Raw genomic sequence first — 20,698 nt, forward strand, 5'->3', positions numbered from 1 at the left:
CAGCAGCAGCACTCACACCCCTGTCAGACCTGATGGGGGCACACAGGGCAGAAATCACTGGCCAGACCCTGCCTTGGGGGACTGCTGGTTCCTCTCAGGTTTGTGCTCCTCATTCTGCCTCAACACACAGGAAATCTTCAGTCAGTACCTCTGAGGAGCTGCTGCAAAGCTGCAGAGAACAAAACCCCCCTCATGTAACAGCAGTGAAACACCTCAAACCTCCCTGAAATCCATTTCCCTCCTGTAACAGCAGTGAAACACCTCAAACCTCCCTCAAACCCATTCCCCTCCTGTAACACCAGAGAAACACCTCAAACCTCCTCCAATCCATTCCCCTCCTCTCACACCAGAGAAACACCTCAAACATCCTCCAATCCATTCCCCTCCTCTCACACCAGTGAAACACCTCAAACATCCTCCAATCCATTTCCCTCCTGTAACACCAGAGAAACACCTCAAACATCCTCCAATCCATTTCCCTCCTGTAACACCAGAGAAACACCTCAAACATCCTCCAATCCATTCCCCTCCTCTCACACCAGTGAAACACCTCAAACATCCTCCAATCCATTCCTCCGGAGGCACAAAAAACTCGCTCCAAACTGCTCCAATCCTCATTGCTTTAGTGGACTAATTCCTCCACACAAAGCCAAATTCCAGACAGCTGAAGGGTCAATCCCATGGCCCAAAATCTGAGTTTCACCTTTATCCCCTGAGCTGCTGCTCCAGCTTTTCCCACCCATGCTGCATTGTTTACCCTGCTGATGGGGACAACAGAGGCTTTCAAGTCGAAATGCATTAGAGTAGAAATTACTTCTTTGATTTCTCCTTGCTTTTTTTTTTTCCTTCTTTTTTTCTCAAAGGCATTTGCACTTCTGAGTGCCAAGCAGCTACAGGTACAGAGCTGCAGAGTGGTGCTCATTAAAGGCAATTATAATTAGATTGACCTACTTTGGGTGCAAAAAACGCTCCTGTGGAACTTCTCCCTGCAAGACAGAGTTTTATGAATCTGAGACAGCCCATCCTATTTACTACCCAGGGAATCTTTTTGTAGCACGTTTATTGGATCAATGAGAGGCAGGACAGCCCCACAATCCACCAGGGATTAAAGTGAGGGAGGCACAGGATTCCTTGTCTGGAGTATTTTGCATTTCTGTAGCACCTGGCTTTTTGTCACTACACAAGAGACGAATCCGCCTCCCTCCTCCACTTGGGCTCCATTTCTTTTGGGGAGTTCACTGGAAAAGCTCAGTGCCAGAAAGCTGCACAGGAGTGGGAATATTCCTGTGATCACAGAGGAGTCAAATGAAGCCCAGTTTGGTTTAAGAACCAAAGATCCACGAGCTCTGTTCTCCAATTCAGTCGAATCCTTTCTCCAACCTCAGCCACGCTCAATAAGCAGCAGGGGGATATTGAACTGTCCCTCCTGCTCATTTTTATTTTAATCATAAGTTCATCAGAACAATTTAAGGCAAATGGGAAATTAAAGAGGCTGTATCTCTCAATTTCCTGATGGTGTAAAAGCTACCAAGGCTGCACAAAGCTCAGGAAATAAATTCAAGGTCACAGACACCATGTTCCAAACACTTCCAAGGTCATAGGGAAGCTCCAAAATCCACAAACTCAGCCCATCCTTCCCCAGCCAGTGCCTGTGCCACAAATGGACATAAATCTATCTGAAAGAACAAATAAATAATAGAAAAATAAGGCAGAGTTTTATGATGTATCCAATCAATCTACTGAAATATTTGCATGTTCACGACGTTGACCCAGAGGTGCTCTGGGCACAGATAAAAGAAAATTGCTTATTGCAAACAAAGCACAGCTTTGCAAAAGCTGCCAAACTGGGCAGTAATATATTCTGTAATAGCTGTAATAGCAGAGGACTTCATTTATATTGGACATTGCTGGAAAAAGTCATCAGGCAGGGAAAGAAATCCGGGAAGCTGAGGGAATTTATGTGTTCTATCATTTGCTTCCAGGTCTGAGTTAGTTCAGCTCATCCTTGACTGACAAAACCTTATCTGAAATTCAAAATTTCTCCTGTGAAGATTGCAGAAACAACTCCCTTTATCCCTTTGGCCCAGGAGTACAAACAAGCAGAAAGATATGAAAGGGCAGCGCCGGTGCCTGTGCTGTGCAAGTTCCAGGTGGATTTGGGGTTGACAGAGGACAAAATTCTCCCAAAATTTCTGGCACTTTCTTCCCATCCCAAAGTCCGACAGGAGGAACCTTCAATTCCTCCCCCAGAGATGGGAATGCTGCATCATCATCCCCCATAATCTGAGGGGTGTTCCTGGGGGTGTTCCAGCTCCTCATCCCTTCTCCATGGGCTGACATTCCAGAGGGTGGGACCCCCTGGGCTCATCACAGGGATGGGTTTGTGGGCATTTGTCCCATTTGGGAGGGAGGGAAACCAGAGCTGAGGCCAGGCTGGGCTCTGCCAGCACCTCCTCTCAATTCTGGAGAGCGCTTTGCTGGGAGTGGGGCCCTGAAATGAATCCCTCAGCTCTGCTTTGGGGCAGGAACTGCAGACAAGGACGAGAGGTCACTGAGGGCATCAGCAATGAGGGGATCATCATTTAGGGAATCATAATTTAAGGGATCATCATTTAGGGGATCAACGTTTAGGGGATCATCATTTAGGGCATCCTTATTTAGGGGATCACCATTTAGGGGGTCATGATATAGGGCATCAACATTTAAGGCATCATCATTTAGGGGGATCACCATTTACAGAATCATCATTTAGAGAATCATCATTTAGGTGACCATCATTTCGGGCATTGGCATTTAGTAGATCAACATTTAGAGGATTATCATTTAGGGCATCATCATTTAGGGAATCATCATTGAGGGCATCATCATTTAGGGGATCATCATTGAGGGGATCATCATTTAGAACATCATTATTTAGGATATCATAATTTAGGGAATCATCATTTAAGCCATCATCATTTAGGGAATCATCACTGAGGGAATCATCATTTAGGGGATCATCATTTAAGGGCATCACCATTTAGGGGATCGCCATTTAGGGGATCATCATTTAGGGGATCATGATTTAGGGCATCATCATTTAGGAGATCATCATGTAGGGGATCACCACTTAGGTGATCATAATTTACAGCATCACCATTTAGGGAATCATCATTTAGAGAATCATCATTTAGAGGATCATCATTTAGGAGATCATCATTTAAGGAATCATTATTTAGGGGATCGCCATTTAGAGAATCATCATTTAGAGCATCATCATTTAGGAGATCATTTTTAGGGCATCATCATTTAGGGGATCATCATTAAGGAGGTCACCATTCAGGATCATCACAGGATCATTTAGGCTGGAATGCACCTCCAAACCCATTGAATCCTTTAAGGAAACCCACAGCACTTTGCGTTTCTTTATCTGGGACACCACCACTGTAATTCACCGCTGGTGACTCCATTTCTCCATTTTTTCACACATTGGTTCAACCAAATCTCCACTTCCAAGAGTTCTTTTGTGCAACAGGCACTCTCTGAACAATCCCCAGACTAACTGGCTTCACCCTGGGCTCCTCACCAGGGAAATGATGGAATATTTACTCTGCACTACCCTCACAGAAGAACTGCAGTTTGTAACACAGAGTTTAATCCACATGGTAATAAACTTAACGTGACCAGACACTGCAGTGAAAAATAAATATCAGCAGAGCAGAGGAGAGCTCCAAACCCCCCAGGCTTCAGTGTGGGGCTGCCATGCAGAGAAAGGAAGGGTGGCAGGAGCAGGAACCACATCCTTGTGCTCCAGAGCAGAGTTCTTTTGACAGGACAAGCTCCAGGAGTGGAGGCAGAGGCTCGGGGGAGGTTTTATTTCCACTGTAAATCCAAAGCCATCTCGACACATGAGCCAGCACCGTTCTGGTGCCAGTCACTGCAGATTTAGAGGGGCCCTGAAGCAGCTCCAGAGCTCAGCCCAGTGTCCCAGAGGTGGCAGTGTGACAGTCACTGCACCCTGACCAAACCCACCAGGAGAAACAGGAGATTCAGCCATGGTAGAACACTCACAGCAACAGGATTTTTGTAATTCCTTTCAAATAAGCAACACAAACGAGCTGCCCTGGCTGCTGCTCCCTCCCAGCCCTGCCTGACAGGGAATTCCAGCAGCTCCAGACTGAGATAAACCTGAACATCCAAAATGTGTCACTACAAACCTCCCCCTCTGCCAGGAGGTAAACAACAACAACAACAACAACAAACAAAGGCGTTTTCTGACGTGACAAGTGCAAAGGAAACCAGTGGGGAAAAATCATCTTCCACCTACTTGCAATTCCTTAAACTTCAATCCCAGGCCAGATCCAGGGGGGTGTAGAGCAAGGAAGAATTGTAGCTGTTGGTTTACACCATGTTATTATCCAGGCAGTGCTTGAGAGAGAGGGAGACTGAATTTATCTCTGAAGTGCTTCCTGAAATACAAGTTGCTGCACTTTGTTCCTCAGCAGAAACAAAATCTAATTTAGCAAACACTGATGCATGGTCACTGCACCATTCAGCGGGAACAAATATCAAATCATGCACAGTGCCTTGCTCTCAGCAGCATCATTTATGGAGGATCCATGGCTGCCTCCTCCCTAATGCAGCAGTTTGGGGTTTTGCCATTTGCTGTAGTTACTGTTACTCACACAGAAATGCTGTTATTCCCTGTTGTTCTACAGCCCATTCCACAACCACAGGCACGTAAAAAAAACCTTTCCCCAGCAAAACTGAAATGCACAGGCAAACACTGAAACACCAGGGGCAAACCCTGCTTGTCCAGCAGCCCCTCCAAGGTTTGCTCACCTCACCCCTGTCACAGACATCTTTTATGGAAAATCCTTTTTTTAGGATTTTTCCTCCTGAGAAGCTGAAAGGCCTCAGGAACAAAATGTAAACATTGATTATCTGCTGCTGTGGAATGCAACAGGTGCATCTGTGTTTGGTCTCATGTGGTTGTTTCTAATTAATGGCCAATCACAGTCAGAGAGTCCGAGCCACAAACCTTTGTTATCATTCTTTCTTATTCTTTTCTTAGTTAGCCTTCTGATGAAATCCTTTCTTCTATTATTTTAGTACAGTTTTAATAGAATATATATCATAAAATAAATCAGCCTTCTGAAACATGGAGTCAGATCCTCGTCTCTTCCCTCATCCTCAGACCCCTGTGAGCACCATCACACACCCCAATGCTCAGAGCTCTCCAAACCCACCCACACCAACCCCTCACTGTCTGCACTGCCTCCTAAATAGGAAAAACGTTCCCGTGGCCATTGTTTAGTGCTGTGCATCATTTACCAGTGTCAGGACATCCCTCTGGCTGCCCTGCGTGGTTCCAGACCCTGGTAGGGGGCTCAGAGCCATTGGCAGGGAGTCACAAACACCTCTGCCTTCAAGTTTAGCCCATGGAAACAATTACCAACTTTGTGTGAAGATTTACAAGCCACAAGAGTTTGAGTAGAATGACAGCAGAGTGATAGATAGAGAAAGAGAATTTATTGCTCCATTATCAGAAGAAATGAACTTCTTCCTGCCTTGCTCAGCCCTGAAGATGCTGTTAGGATTCAGAGGAAGAAGCTGACACTGACCAGACAGAATCCTGTGTTTAAATGGAATTTATGCATCATGGATGAGGTGTATGGATATGCAACAGGCTGGTGCTTTTAAGGGTTAATCCTCTGTTAAAGTGGGTCCTTTTTTGGGCTTATTTTGCCCAGAAAGGGTACCTGGACTGTCCAAAACTCTTTGCTTTTATTGTCTCATATTGTCCTAAATCCTAACTGTCCAAATTTTTATTACTCTAATTATAGTCCTATTTTTATAACTTTAATTCCTATTTATATAACTTTTATTCCCATTTTTATAATTTTATTGCTTTTAAAATTTTAAAAAACAAGTGCTTGGTGCTTTTCACGCCTGCAAATCTGATTCCTCCCCACTTGATCAATGGGAGCCTTGCTGCCCTCAGGATTCACCTTCTCCGAGCTGGAGCTTAACCTCCAGCCTCCTATCAAAGCCTGCTGGGTAATAAATAATGCAGAGTCATTCCATTAACTGTAACTTCATCAAAAGCCCGTGGATCCAAGAGCATCATCAAGGGGATGATTTCCATCTCAGATAGAGCCTGAGCACAGGGAGTGATGAGCTGGGCAATGCAAGGGCACAAAAAAAAGTGCATTTCAGCTGAATTCAGCTCTGCCAAGCCCAGAAGCGCCACCGTGATTTTTTACGATTTTCTAAGCCTTCTGATGTTTACATTCTTGTAACGAATTTTCTCACACACTCCCTTCCTTTCCCAATCAAAAATGTTGTCCTGCACAGTTATGAAAATTTCCTACACATTTGGGATTCTACAGAAGCCCCAACTGAGCCACCACACACCTGAAAACCACACAGGGAAATTGAGTTTTCCTCCCTGCCAGGAGGAGGGGAGGTTGGATATTAGGAAAACAACCTGATTTTCCTAATTAGGAGGAGGTTCAGGTTGGACGGGAGGAAAAATTTCTTTTGAATTTCTTTCCTTTCTGCAATTGCTCCAGCCCAGCAATTCCATTTTCAGGCCTTCCCAAGCAGGAAGAAGAGGAACAAAAGATGCAAAACTCATCCCTAGTGTGCTCTCCCTTCCTTTCCCAATCAAAAATGTTGTCCTGCACAGTTATGAAAATTTCCTACACATTTGGGATTCCACAGAAGCCCCAACTGAGCCACCACACAACTGAAAACCACAAAACCACACAGGGAAATTGAGTTTTCCTCCCTGCCAGGAGGAGGGGAGGTTGGATATTAAGAAAATAACCTGATTTTCCTAGTTAGGAGGAGGTTCAAGTTGGATATGAGGAAAAATTTCTTTCAAAAGTCCAGGAAAAATTGAGGAAAAAACCCCTGAGCTTTCTGCAGGCAAACCAGCAAATTCCTCTGTGCTGGACCCACCTAAGCACAGGTGTGTCTGTGCTGTGACAAAAGTGAATTTATTTGGTGCCTTTGGCATGAGAACAAGGGACATTGGTTCTGCCAGGCCCACTGATTTCTACAGAGCTGAGGGAGTTCAGACATTCACAGTCCAAAAACCCCAAGCAAACAAAAAACCTGAGCGCCCCAGGAAGAACAACGCTTGAAAAATCAAATTAAGCAGCCCCAGTTGGTAAGACTTTAAACACAATGCCAGGTTTCTGCCCTCTCCACTTCTCAGCAAATCCATTTCTTGGTACACATGTTCCACATTTCAAGTCTGGCCCCTGTGGCACTGCAGCAGCTTCAGATTCAGGTGAAATCCTGGAGCTGTGTCACACAATTCACCCCACACCCCGAGCACAAAAAAACCAAAAAATCCATCCACAAACACCAGAGATTTATGCCCAAAAAGGAGACAGAGGAGTCCTGGAACTTTATGCCAAGCAAGGCAGAGGCCATGGGACATTCCCCTGGGGTCTCTCAGATTTTTGGAGGATGCAGCCTCCTTTTTATCCCAATTTCCCAGCTGCATTTCCCTTCTCTCTTTCCCCATTTCTGAGGTACCTGAGAGGTTCAGACTTCCCAGAACTCCTGATCCCAAAGATTCCCCTCTAATGTACAACCCTCCCTTTTAATTTTGAATTATTACGGAATTTAGGGGGTTTTCTCTCATTTCTGAGGTACTTGGGAGGTTCAGACATCCCAGAACACCTGATACAGAAGAAGATTTCCCTCCAATGTACAAGCCTCCCTTTTAATTGTTAGGGAATTTAGGGGTTTTTCCCCATTTCTGAGGTATTTGAGGGGTTCCGACTTCCCAGAACCTGATTCCTAAGACTTCCCTCTAATGTACAACCCTCCCTTTGGATTTTTAATTCTTCCAGAATTTAGGGGTTTTTCCTCCCCATTGTTTCTTTCACCTTTCAATGTCTAATTTCATTTCTCAGCCAACTTAAAGTTTATTTGTAAAATCAAATCTCTTTTTCCATTCACCAATCAGTGGAATCCTTCCCGTTGCTTCTTTTACCTCCCAGCAGACCCTCAGCTTGTTTGGAAAGACAAATCCCTTGTTCCATTCCATAGGAAAACTTCCCTGGTTTGTGCAGGGCAGGGGCAGAAAGCTGCTGGGGGTGTTGAAGGAAGCCTGAAGGGCAGAAAATGAAGGAGCAGGGTTTGGAAACCTTGTTAAAGCAGCAGCATCAGGATGGTTCATCCCAAATTTCCATTGCAGAGGCAGCCCAGGCTCAGGTGCTAAGCACAGGCACACAGGGAGCAGCTCCAGCTCCTCCTGACAGGGCAACCATCCCCTGGAATCACCTGCTCAGCTCCAGGAATCATCCCAATATTCAGCCAGGAAATTCAGACATCTCCTCCTCCAGGGATGTCATTTCCTTCCTTCAAACCTTTCTGTGGGATCTCAGCACCTCAGGACTGAGGTGCAGAGTGGCCGAGAACACCCTTGGGGGGCTCGGGAGTCCTGGAATGTTGCCAGAAGTGTCTGGTGGCTGGACTTTGATCCTACACAGGAGACGACACCTGTATGAGGATTGGGAAGGTTTCACTGGGTGAATGGTGAAGGGATAAGTTAATTAGAGTGTAAAACACAGGGTTTAGGATTTCTGTACAGGGGGGTCTAGAGAAGTAAGATGGAGGAATTGGGGCGTGTCCTGTCCTTCTTCTTCTTCTTCTTCTTCTTGGCCTCCATCTTCTGTGGTGATGGTGGCACTTTGGGATTGGTTATTACTAAAGGTGCACTGGTTAATAAGGGTAAAAGGTATTGGGGAAAAATGATAAATATTGTATACGTAATTTCAAGTATAAAGATAGGTGACCGCCCTGAGGGCTCTCGGTGTGCTCATGGCTGACATGCTGTGCAGACCTCTGTTGGGCTGAAAGAAAATCTTTTAGATAAACAATTAATAAACACCGAGACCGAGAAAAGATCAGAAGTCTCTCCTCGTCCTTTGAAGCGTCGGCTCTTCAAGGCCATCCCTGGGCCTTTCCAGGCCACCTGAACAGCCGAGAAACCGACACCTTTCCCCTTCCAGAATTGTCTCTTGAGCAATTTTGGCTGCTCCTCTCCACAGGATGATAAACCCAGGAACTTCTGGAGCTGTTTCCATCCCCAGACATTCCACAGGCATCGCCCAATTAATGCACGTGAAAAATGCCAATCACTTGTTTCTAAAATTTTAATAGTTCTAAAATGGTTATAAAAATAGCAATATAATTAGAGTAACAATAATTTGGACAATTTGGATTAGGACAATATGAGACAATAAAAACAAAGAGTTACAGACAGTCCAGGTACCTTTTTCTGGGCAAAATAAGCCTAAAAAAAAGGACCCATATTAACAGAGGATTAACCCTTAAAAACAATAACCTGTTGCATATTCAGACACTTCATACATGATGCATGAATTCCATTCAAACAAAGGATTCTGTCTGGGCAGTGTCAACTTCTTCCTCTGAATCCTGACAGCAAAAAAAGTTCATTTCTTCTGATAATGGAGCAATAAATCCTTTTTCTCTGAAAGATTTAGGTGTCCTGTGGCTGCTATCTGCTGCAAGTACCTCATTCCTTTCTTTAAAAAAATATCCCACATACACAGTTTCTATTTTAACATTTTGTTACAACCTAAAACTATATTTAACACAGTACTTAAGAGAATTAATCCAGCATCACTTTCTAACACAACACATACAATATTCATTCCAATATTTGCGAAAAGCCAATAAAAAAATTTTCATCAAATTTTTCATCAATTTTTCAAAGTTTTCATTTTTCATAAATTTTTCAAAATTTTCCCTTTTTTTTTTGTCTGTTTTTCATAAAATAGGCATTTTTCACAATGCAGATTCTGGGGTGAGGAACAGCCCCACTGGGAATTCCCTCTGTGGCCTCTCAGCTCCTCCAGTGCTTTTGAGGATTCAACCTCAGAATTGCTGAATGCTTTGCTTGGGATGGGACCTCAAAGCTCCTCTGCACTTTTCCTGTCAAACCAAGATTTATCCTCCAAAAAAATATGGTTTAAGATGTGGTAAAGCCACTGAGATGGGAGCTGGGATGCTCTGACTGATCCCCTTGGTGACACATTTGTGACAAATGCCACAAAACCAAACCCAAGTTCACAAATCCTTTCCAAAGGAATTTCAGAGCCCCAGGTTTACAAATATTTTATAATCCTCTGGAGCCTTCCTAACCCCACCTGAGCTGTGCAGCCAAATTTCCTTTATAAACCCCCCCTGGGCAAGTCTCCACTTATTTCACCATCTAAATATCCTTAAAAATCTTGTCCTGAAAGTCAGAGCCTCAATTAAAATGTTCAGCCTGATCCAAAACCTTCTGAAATTTCACTGTTATTTTCTCTCTGAGATGAACACAGCAAAGATTTCATTTTTTTTCTCACCTCCACTGCAGATATCTGTAAAAATGACACAGATCATCTCAACCCCCAGTTGAAATAAAACTCAGAAAACAGAAGGTAATTTGATGAAAAACTTTTTTTCCCAGTGTCTGCAACTGGACTCCCACTCATGTGCAGCATTTTTTTACTCAGTCTCATTTACAAGGTGCTAATTATTATCGCCAAAACAAATTTTTTCAATTTGTATTTCAATTATTTTGCGGTAAAATAATATTTGCATTTAAATGGTTTATCCAGGGGGCTCGAAGGCATTTTCATCTCGGGTGTTAGGATTATCTCAAAAAAAAAAAAAAAAAAAAAAAAAGAAAAGAAAAATTGAAGAAGGTGAAGGAAGGTTCAAGGTGAAATCCATCTCAAGTCATAGGGGAGCCAAAATTAAAGAATTCCTCATGAAAATCTTTCATTATTGGTCTCTTTTTGTCACCATTAAACACTTAAAATTCCCTTTGCCACTGGAGTTCTGTGTCCAGCTGTAAAATTCAATGTTCCCTCAAGGCCCAAGGGAGATGTTGGGCTCCAAATCCCAACTCCCTAAGAATTTCCAAGCCCTCAGCCCTCGGAATTCTCCCAATATCAACAATTCCATCCTTTGATATTGGAATTCTCCCAATATCAACAATTCCATCCTGATGGCTTAAAGGGAGCACAGTGGGCAGAGCTCCTTTAGAAGCAAATCTGCACTGGAAAGTTTTTCTTCATCTGAGGGAGTTCCATGGGGTTTCTTCCCCCCTCCCACCATGTTTTGGATTCTAATTTAGATTCTACACATCAATTCATGAACCAGCTTGTATTTTCATGCTTTTTTTACTCCCTAAAAGCCCAGAAGTTACACAAATCCCCTTTTGGTGCTGGCAGAGAGGCCACAGGCCCTTTTCATCCCTCAGGGACCCAGAGGAGCTCTGCAGCAGCCAAAACAGAAGAAACCACTTCACCCACTGCCATCCCCAGCATCTCACACCTCCAGATCTGAACTAAATTAAAAATATCACTCGGAACAAGGCAGAGACTGCACTTATTAAAAGCTCTTCACTCTTGCACCACCATCCTCGTCTCCCCACGCTCCGCGAAGTGAAATGTTCTGTGTGTTTACAAGTGCTCTGAGACCTTCCAACAAAAACCCCTCTCTGTGCCAGGCAATTGTATTACAGCAGCTCACACTTGTGTGATTGGATTTGAATTACAAAAGGAGTCCAACAGAAAGCAATTTCTCCTGGGAATTTTTGTTAGGGGTATAAATCCAATTTTTACTTGATTCCGTTAACAGCACTTTCATATTCACTTCCTTTAAGTATTGCAGCACTTGATATTTATTACCTAATGCCTCCTTGTCACCTTGAGCAATCAATGAAAGTCACCTGGAGTTGACAGTACAGAGGGAAGTTAATAAATAAAAGTTAATAATTCACTTCACCCAATGAGCCAAAAAAACAAGCCAGTCACATGCCCCAAAGAATAATAGCTACAGAAGGCTCCTAGCAGATTATCTGGAGAAAGAGTGAAACATTTCAATTATAATGAATTTTTTCAGTTCATTTAGACCTGAGTTTCACATTTACAATGGCAAAATCTCAAGTTTTATTTCAGGGAATGGTGGAATGGTTGGGAGGGGATGTTAAAGATCAGCTGTGGGCACTGAAATCTGTCAGCTCTATTCAACAAGGGACGTCCCTCTGTCCAAACAGGATTTGGGAACTGATGGATGCTCTGATAGCCCAAAACCAGAATTTTTTGGGGCTGTTTTGACCTAATTTAGAGCCTAACACTGATTTTCCACGACTTGTACAACTTCAGCATCCTGTGTCCTCTCCACCCCTGCAGAACCACCAGAGAAACCCAAAACTCCTTCCTATTAACATCACATTGTGTTTTATTTTTCTCTCGCCTCCCCCATCCATTTAAAACCTCATTTTCACCCACAGACATATTCCACTTCATCTTAGTTTTCAATCCCCAAAGCAGATCAATACCTTTCTTCTTCAATCTACATAGCTCTCAATCAAGGAGCTAACAGGGGGTGAATTGAATCGACTTCTACGTTCAAATTGGGGATTTTTTGTCAAAAGTCTCATTTGTTAACTGCATTTCATGGAAGAAAAAAGGCAAAAAACTGCCTGTAACAGCCCTCAGTGTTGGACTCCTGGGTAAAAAAAGGTCATCATTTGTTCTCTAATTTAAGATTGGGAAGTGCTCCCAGGAGGAACAAATGACAGAGCCTCCCCTAAGCCGGCATTTGAAATCCAGCAAAATGAACTTGCTCTTGCTAAATGAATTTGGTTAATTCAGTAGGAAGAAGTGCAGGTGTTTACCAAGAGGTGACAACAGCAGGGGCCTTGCAGGGTTGGTTTTTCTGCCTTTAATCTTGCCCAGGGTGAGAACCAGCCCTGCCTGTGCCTCTGGAGATGGGCCCTGGGTCAGTGAGACAACAGGGCCAAGTTAAAAACAGGATCCTGGAATGGTTTGGGGTGAAAAGAGACCTTAAATCTCATCCATTTCCACTCAAAAGAGAGCCAAAACCTCATTCCATCACATCCAAAAGAGATCTTTAACCTCATCCCATCCAAAAGAGACCTTAAATCTCATTCCATCCAAAAGATACCTTAAACCTCATCTCATCCCATCCCATCCCATCCAAAAGAGACCTTAAACCTCATCCCATCTCATCCCATCCAAAAGAGACCTTAAATCCTATCCCACCCAAGAGACCTTAAACCTCATCCAGTCTCATCCAAAAGAAACCTTAAATCTCCTCCCTTCCCACCCAAAAGAGACTGTAAATCCCATCCTGTCCCATCCAAAAGAGACTTTAAGCCTCATCGCATCCCACCCAAAAGAGACCTTAAATCTCATCCCATCCAAAAGAGGGATATATTGGGAGGTTAATTAATTCCAATTACAGCTTCAGCTAATGAAGTCATTGACCCCAAGTTTCCTCCCCTAACTCACTTTTGTTTCCATCTCTTGGGGCCTGAGGTGTCCTTGATTGCCAGGCCTGGAGAGCAATTGTTGGGTTTAGTGGTTTTGAGGTTTAATTTTGAGGTTTTGAGGTTTGCATCACTTCCCTAAATATCTCTCATGGCAAACCATGACATTGTGTCTGCCCAAAATGGGAAAGCGCCAGCTCACACTGTGTATGGAGTTTAGGGTTATAAACTAAAGAATTGCAGGATTACAAACATATGAAAAATAGAAAAACCAAAATCCTAAAGCATCTCAGGGAAAAAAGTCCCAAAACAATGAGGGACAAACTCCCCATCCTTCAAACCCTTCATAATTCCAGCAGGTGAACCTTATTTTAATATTAACAGCCCAAGTGGTGCTTAACTTTAATGAGAGCCCCTTGGGAATGCTGCTGACAGCTGCCCAGTGTCCAGGATCGTGCCTAACCTTTCCCTAATGGAGACAAAACAACAATAGAGGGATATAAACAATATGCTGTGGGATGCAAGGAGCATCTTTAAAAATGGCATCACCTCTGGAAAAGCACCAGCTCCATTATCCTCCTGCAGGATGGGATGTTTTCCTCCCCTTCCCAGGAGGAAATGGATTTTTCTGGGTGTTATTATTTGGTGGATAAAGGGGAAAGGGAACATTGAATTGTGCCTTTTGTCAAAGGAGAAATGAGCTGCAATTTTCTGTACCCCTGAGTTTAGCAGCTCTCTACAGCCCCTGCAAGGTGCAGAGCTTCCTCTGCCCATAGCAGTGAGAGGAGGGGAGAATTCTGATGGAATTTATGGATTTAAACACATGGAAAGTGAAGGATTTGGGACAGGATGTGACCCAATGTGAGCCACCACATCCCAGCACAAAGCTCCTCAGCAAACTTCCTAAAATCCCATTACTCCTGTTCCTAAAATCCCATTGCTCTCATGCCTAAAATCCCATTGCTCCTGCACCTAAAATCCCATTGCTCCTGTGCCTAAAATCTCATTGCTCCTGTGCCTAAAATCCCACTCCTCCTGTTCCTAAAATCCCACTCCTCCTGTGCCTAAAATCCCATTGCTCCTGTGACTAAAATCTCATTGCTCCTGTGCCTAAAATCCCATTCCTCCTGTCCCTAAAATCCCACTCCTCCTGTCCCTAAAATCCCACTCCTCCTGTGCCTAAAATCCCATTCCTCCTGTGCCTAAAATCCCATTCCTCCTGTCCCTAAAATCCCATTGCTCCCATGCCTAAAATCCCATTGCTCCCGTGCCTAAAATCCCATTCCTCCTGTCCCTAAAATCCCATTGCTCCCGTGCCTAAAATCCCATTCCTCCTGTCCCTAAAATCCCATTGCTCCCATGCCCAAAATCCCACTCCTCCTGTCCCTAAAATCCCATTCCTCCTGTCCCTAAAATCCCATTGCTCCCATGCCTAAAATCCCATTCCTCCCGTGCCTAAAATCCCACTCCTCCTGTTTTTAACTCCACCTCACGCCATGCAACTCCAAAAGTAATGACATAAATGCCACCAGGAAAAAAAAAAATCTTATTTCAAACTCTGCTTTCACTAAATTAACTAAACAAAATATTGATAAACTGCTGATAAATAACAGGAACCGTAACAAGGAAACAAGTTCTCCATTTGATCTCTGCCATCCTGCAGGCATTCATCTTCATAATTAATTAGATAATACTATTAGTACAGCACTGCTTTTCCCCCTCCATGGGCAAGAAGCTGGAGCTCACATAATTTAAGGAACTGCTTCAAAGGCAGAGTGTGTGGCAGGTTAAATTCAGAAGGTCCAGAGCATCCTCTGTGCCAATACCCAGCATCCAATTCCCTGATGCATCTGGCAAATTCTCAGTGCACACCTCCCCATCTCTGGTGAGCACAATTTGCTTTTAAAAGCTGCAGTCTTTGCATAAAACATGGATCTAAAGGTATAAAAAATCCAAAATTCTGTGCAAATTACAGGAGCTGTGCAAATCATTCCTGCAACGGAAACTGCGCTTGGTTTTATTCCTGACTTTTTTTGACAATACTGCTTGAAGTTCAGTGGCAGACAGACAACTTTCACCTCAAAATGTCATTCACAATTAATCCCAAATTGTACATGAAATGGTTGAATTCCCTCCATGCAATCAAGGGAGAGAACCAAGAGCACATAAAAGTTGAGCAGTTAATCAACCTCGTGCAATTTGTACCTGCTGAAAGCTCCTCACAAACATCCCAAGATCTCTCTCTGCAGAATAAATCTGTAAATCATTTTGCAAATTCTATTTATCCCTGTTGTAGGTGCGAAAAACGCCAATCACTTGTTTTTGAAAAATTTTGAAGTTCAATAGTAATAAAATGGTTATAAAAATAGGAATATAATTAGAGGAATAAAAATGTGGACAATTAGGATTTAGGAGAATATGAGACAGTGAAAACAAAGAGTTATGGACAGTCCAGGTACCTCTTTCTGGGCAAAATAAGCCCAAAAAAGGACCCAAATTAACAGAGGATTAACCCTTAAAAGCAACAGCCTGTTGCATATTCATACACCTCATCCATGATGCATAAATTCCATTCAAACACAGGATTCTGTCTGGTCAGTGTCAACTTCTTCTTCTTAATCCTGACATGGAAAAAAGTTAATTTCTTCTAATAAGAGAGCAATAAATTCTTTTTCTCTGAAGGATTTAGGTGTCCTGTGGCTGCTATCTGGTGCAAGTACCTCATGTCTGTGGGATATTTTTTCTTTAAAAAAAATACCCCACAGACATAGTTCCTATTTTAACATTATAACCTAAAACTATATTTAACACACTACTTAAAAAAATTAATACAGCATCACTTTCTAACACAACACATATAATATTCATTTGAATATTTGTGAAAGGCCCATTATAAAAATGCATTTTTCACATAGGGGTGGGGAAGGGAAAATCCCCCAGTGCCCCCAGCCAGAGCAGGCAGCAGGAACTGGGCTCTGACAACTCCTGCAAGTCAGGGGAGTGTGCAAATAACAGCAGAGCACTGAAGCAGCAAATCCCCAGTTGTGGTTAATTCTCTGCCTGTGATTAACTCATCTTTCCTGGCTATTCCAGCCCTCCTTGCACCTCCTCATGCAGCTGGGGCTGGGATTACCAGCCTGTGACCGTGCCCTGCTCTGCACTGAAGTGACAGGTAAAATGTAAAATGTTCCACTGAAACAAAGCAGCAAGGCAGGTGGATGAAACCCAAATAAAGCCATTTCAGCAGGGCAGAACAGACTTCCCATCCCAGAGGTCAGGGGAACAAATCTTCCCTTCCTTTTGTGTTAAAACGTTCTGGACAAAGACACCTTTATTTGAGATTCACCGTTGGTTTATCTGTCTGGAAATGGGAATCAGAGACATTTTGATAAATGGATGCAGGAATTGTTCTGTTCCAGTGTAACCACTGTGAAAATGCCTTTGCACAGACACAGCTCCAAGCTCATCTGCAGCAGGGAGGCTTCTCAAAAACCACCTCAGGAGCTGCAGCATCACATCCCCGTGCTGGTGCTCAGCGTGGGATGACGCAGGAGTGACATCCAGGCTGCTCCTGCTGGGTGACCTTGGCCAGGCCCTCCTGCTCCTGCCTCCTTCCCTGACTTCCAGCACCTCCTGCAGCACCCACTGCTCGGCCTGTTATAAATAAAAATCTGCCACATTTTTTGGGGAAAAAAAAAGAGTTGCGAAACCAGTTGCTGCTAAAGTTCTGCCTGTTTGTCATTGTAATCAGCGGCCATTCTCGTAAATTGCTTCTTTTATATCGGTATAACCCTGCCTGAAGCTAAGTTGTCCTTCTCCCCACACGGTAGGAGGAGGGCATCAGAGAAGATGCAAAACAGCCTGGGAGATCAGCATGCCATGTGAAAGAACCTCATCAGATTTACAGAAAAGACCCCAAAAACAACGAGCCAATACAGAATTAGGATATTAGAATGATGTCTGGACACGAGGAACGGAGTGCTGAGCCTGCAGAGATGCTGAGAACCTTTGTGGCCCCTCACCCTGAGCAAGAAGACTTCAGCTGAGGGCAAGACCCTGGATGACAGCCCTGAGGGTTGAGAAACCCGGGGGTACACCTGTTATAAACAAAATTCTGCCAATTTTTTTGGGAAAAAAAAAAAAGAGTTGCAAAACCAGTTAAACCAGTTGCTGCTAAAGTAAAGTTCTACCTGTTTGTCATTGTAATCAGCGGCCATTCTCATAAATTGCTTCTTTTATATCGGTATAACCCTGCCTGAAGCTAAGTTGTCCTTCTCCCCAGACCACAGGTGGAGGGGACATCAGAGAAGATGCAAAACAGCCTCGAGACCAGCATGCCATGGGGAAGAACATAATCAAATTTACCGAAAAGACCCCAAAAACAACGAGAATTAAGAGATCACAGTGATGTCTGGATGTGAGGAACAGAGTGCTGAGCCTGCAGAGATGCTGAGAACCTTTGCAGCCCCTCACCCTGAGCAACAAGACTTTAGCTGAGGCCAAGACCCTGGATGACAGCCCTGAGGGTTAACTCTTGTGAGGATGGGACCCCCAGCTCTGCCCTTTACTGGACAAAGCTGCATTTTCCTCCTCCTCTTCTTCACCCTACAAGAGATGGAGACTGCAGACCCATCGAGCTTCCCAGTCTTGAGCTGATCACCTTTAATAAAGGCATTAAAAGTAGAAAAAGTCTCCTGCCCTGTTCACTTCACTGCCCAGGAGTGAAACAGGAGTGGAAAAGCCTTTTTACCCAGCAGGAAATGGGGCGCTGTGGGTTTCCTGCTGGTTGCATGGAAAGAGGAGTTCCCTTCTGAGGATGCTCAGGATTAACAGAGGAAAAAGCTGAAACATCAGCAAGGATTGAGAAATTTTTCTGGTGAGGATTTGGCTGCAGCTCCAGTCGTGCCCTGGTGGTGCCCACACAAACCAGGCTGGCTCTGGAGGCACTGGTGGCTTTTTCTTGTGTCCTCCTAAGGCAACCCTTGCTTGGCAAGCAGAATTCTGGAAAAAGCCCCTCTGGGCTGTGATTTTCCATCTTTCACTCCAGAATTACACACAATGCTTGTTGATAGTTTGGAATGTTCCCTGTGCCACCTCCAGGTGTATCCAGGAGGAATTTCTGCATGGAACGGGTGTTCAGACATCACAACTCAGGGAGGTGCTGGAATTTCATCCCTGAGGTGTCCAAGGAGGTCTGGATGTGACACTCAGGGCTCTAGGATGGGGACAAGGTGGGGATTGGGCTCAGTTTGGATTCTGTGACCTGGGAGGGCCTTTCCAACCTCACTGATCTGGGATTTTGGGTGTTTACACCTCAGGAAATGGCACTGCTGGTAATTCACACACCAACACCAGTGGAGCAAAAAAAGCCTCCCCTGGTTTAAACTCCCCATAAATCCTGATTCCCTTTCCCTTCCCATCATTCCTCACTGGGTATTGGATCCAATCAATGGGATTCCAGCACCCCTGACATTTCTGTGCATGTCAAAGAGACAGCTCAATGCTGCACTCAACAATTCCAGCACTAGAGAATCTTTACTACTTAATCATTTCCCTTCTTTTTTTTTTTTTTTTTTTTTTTTTTTTTTTGTAGCCCTTAAAGTCTTATCTCTCCCCTTCCATTTGAATTTGCTCTATTTTCTGTTGGGAAAAAAAAATAGCCTAATTTAAATTTAGGCCTATTCATGGTGTTTCTGAACCTCCCAATGCCTGGAAACATGGAGAAGAGTAAAGAAGTATTATTTAAAATCCACTCAGCTAAACAGAGCTTTGTTATAATTTCACTAAAGCCTGTGAAAAATTACTCCAGCCCTGTGTCTCAGGATACTCCTGATAAAAATGGAGTTTAAAAGACTTTGCTTGCAATGCTGTGGGCTCAAAACCAGTTAAGGCTGCCTGACCTTGCCCCCAACTAACCCTCAACATTATCATAACAATTTCCTCTGGTCAAGATCCAGGCCAAATTCTGGCAGGGGTTGGGAGGGCAGCAGCAGGAACAGAAGCACAGCTGTGAAATTTGGCATTTCCCACCCAGCTGGGCTCTCAGAAAGCTGAGAAGGGCAGCAATAATTCCATGGCTGGAAATCCCTGGAATGCTGCTGGAAGTGGCTGAGAGCAGGATCCATTCCCTGGGTGCAGAGAAGTGAGGAATGCTCAGTTCTGCTCATCCCACAGCACTGACATCCCCTGGTCAACACTCAGCCACACCTGGGACACAAATCCATCATAAACAAAATTCACAGGCAGCTTTAGAAGAGAAGTCTGGAAAAAAACTGTTTTCCATTGAGAAAAAATAATAATTACAGGGGTTTAAAACTGATGAGCTGCTGTTTCAAGCTGCTGCATCCTCCCTTAACCCAGTACCAAGCAAGGTGCTACTAATAAAGCACAGTGTGTAAATAATGGTGTCAAGACCCTTTTAGAACAGGCCATTAAAATGTGTTTTATCTGTGTTTATCCACACCCACGGGGCCTCCACATGCCCCTGGTTCACCTTGCAGTGCTGGAGCTGAGCTGATTCCCCTGAAAATACCAGAAAGGGGTGAGCAGCACTGCTGTGCCCACCTGACTGACAATCAACACACAGAATTCCAGAATCAACACACAGAATTCCAGAACCATCACACTCCAGAGCCCAGGCAGGGCTCAGCACCAACCCACAGCCAAAAGGAAAATCCAGAGCCCTCAGCCCATCTCATCCCTGTGAAATCATCGCTGCAGCCTTCAAACTGCAAGGGAGAACCTCACAAAGCACTTCCACAGCCACAATAAACTTCAAACTGGAAGGAGGAACCTCACAAATGAGAGGAATGGGGGGATTTGTGTTTCCAAACAAGCTGTGGGGCTGCTGGGAGATAAAACCAGCACTGGGAGATAAAACCAGCGCTGGGAGAGAAAAGAAACAATGGGAATGATTCCACTGATTCATGAATGGAAAAAGATATTTGATTTTACAAATAAACTTTAGGTTTGCTGAGAAATGAAATTGGATATTGAAATATGAAAGAAACAATGGGGAAGAAAAACCCCTAAATTCTGTAAGAATCAAAAATTCAAAGGGAAGGTTGTACATTAGAGGGGAATCTTTGGGATCAGGTGTTCTGGGGAGTCTGAACCCCTCAAGTACCTCAGAAATGGGGAAAGAGAGAAGGGAAATGCAGCTGGGAAATTGGGATAAAAAGGAGGTTGCATCCTCCAAAAATGTGAGAGATCCCAGGGGAATGTCCCATGGCCTCTGCCTTGATTGGAATAAAGTTCCAGGACTCCTCTGTCTCCTTTTTGGCCATAAACCTCTGGTGTTTGTGGATGGATTTTCCTAACACAAAACACCTTTCACATCCACAATAAACTTCAAACTGGAAGGGAGAACCTCACAAAGCACTT

Source organism: Ammospiza nelsoni, chromosome 25 (genome assembly GCF_027579445.1).
Source record: "Ammospiza nelsoni isolate bAmmNel1 chromosome 25, bAmmNel1.pri, whole genome shotgun sequence".
Taxonomy (NCBI): domain Eukaryota; kingdom Metazoa; phylum Chordata; class Aves; order Passeriformes; family Passerellidae; genus Ammospiza; species Ammospiza nelsoni.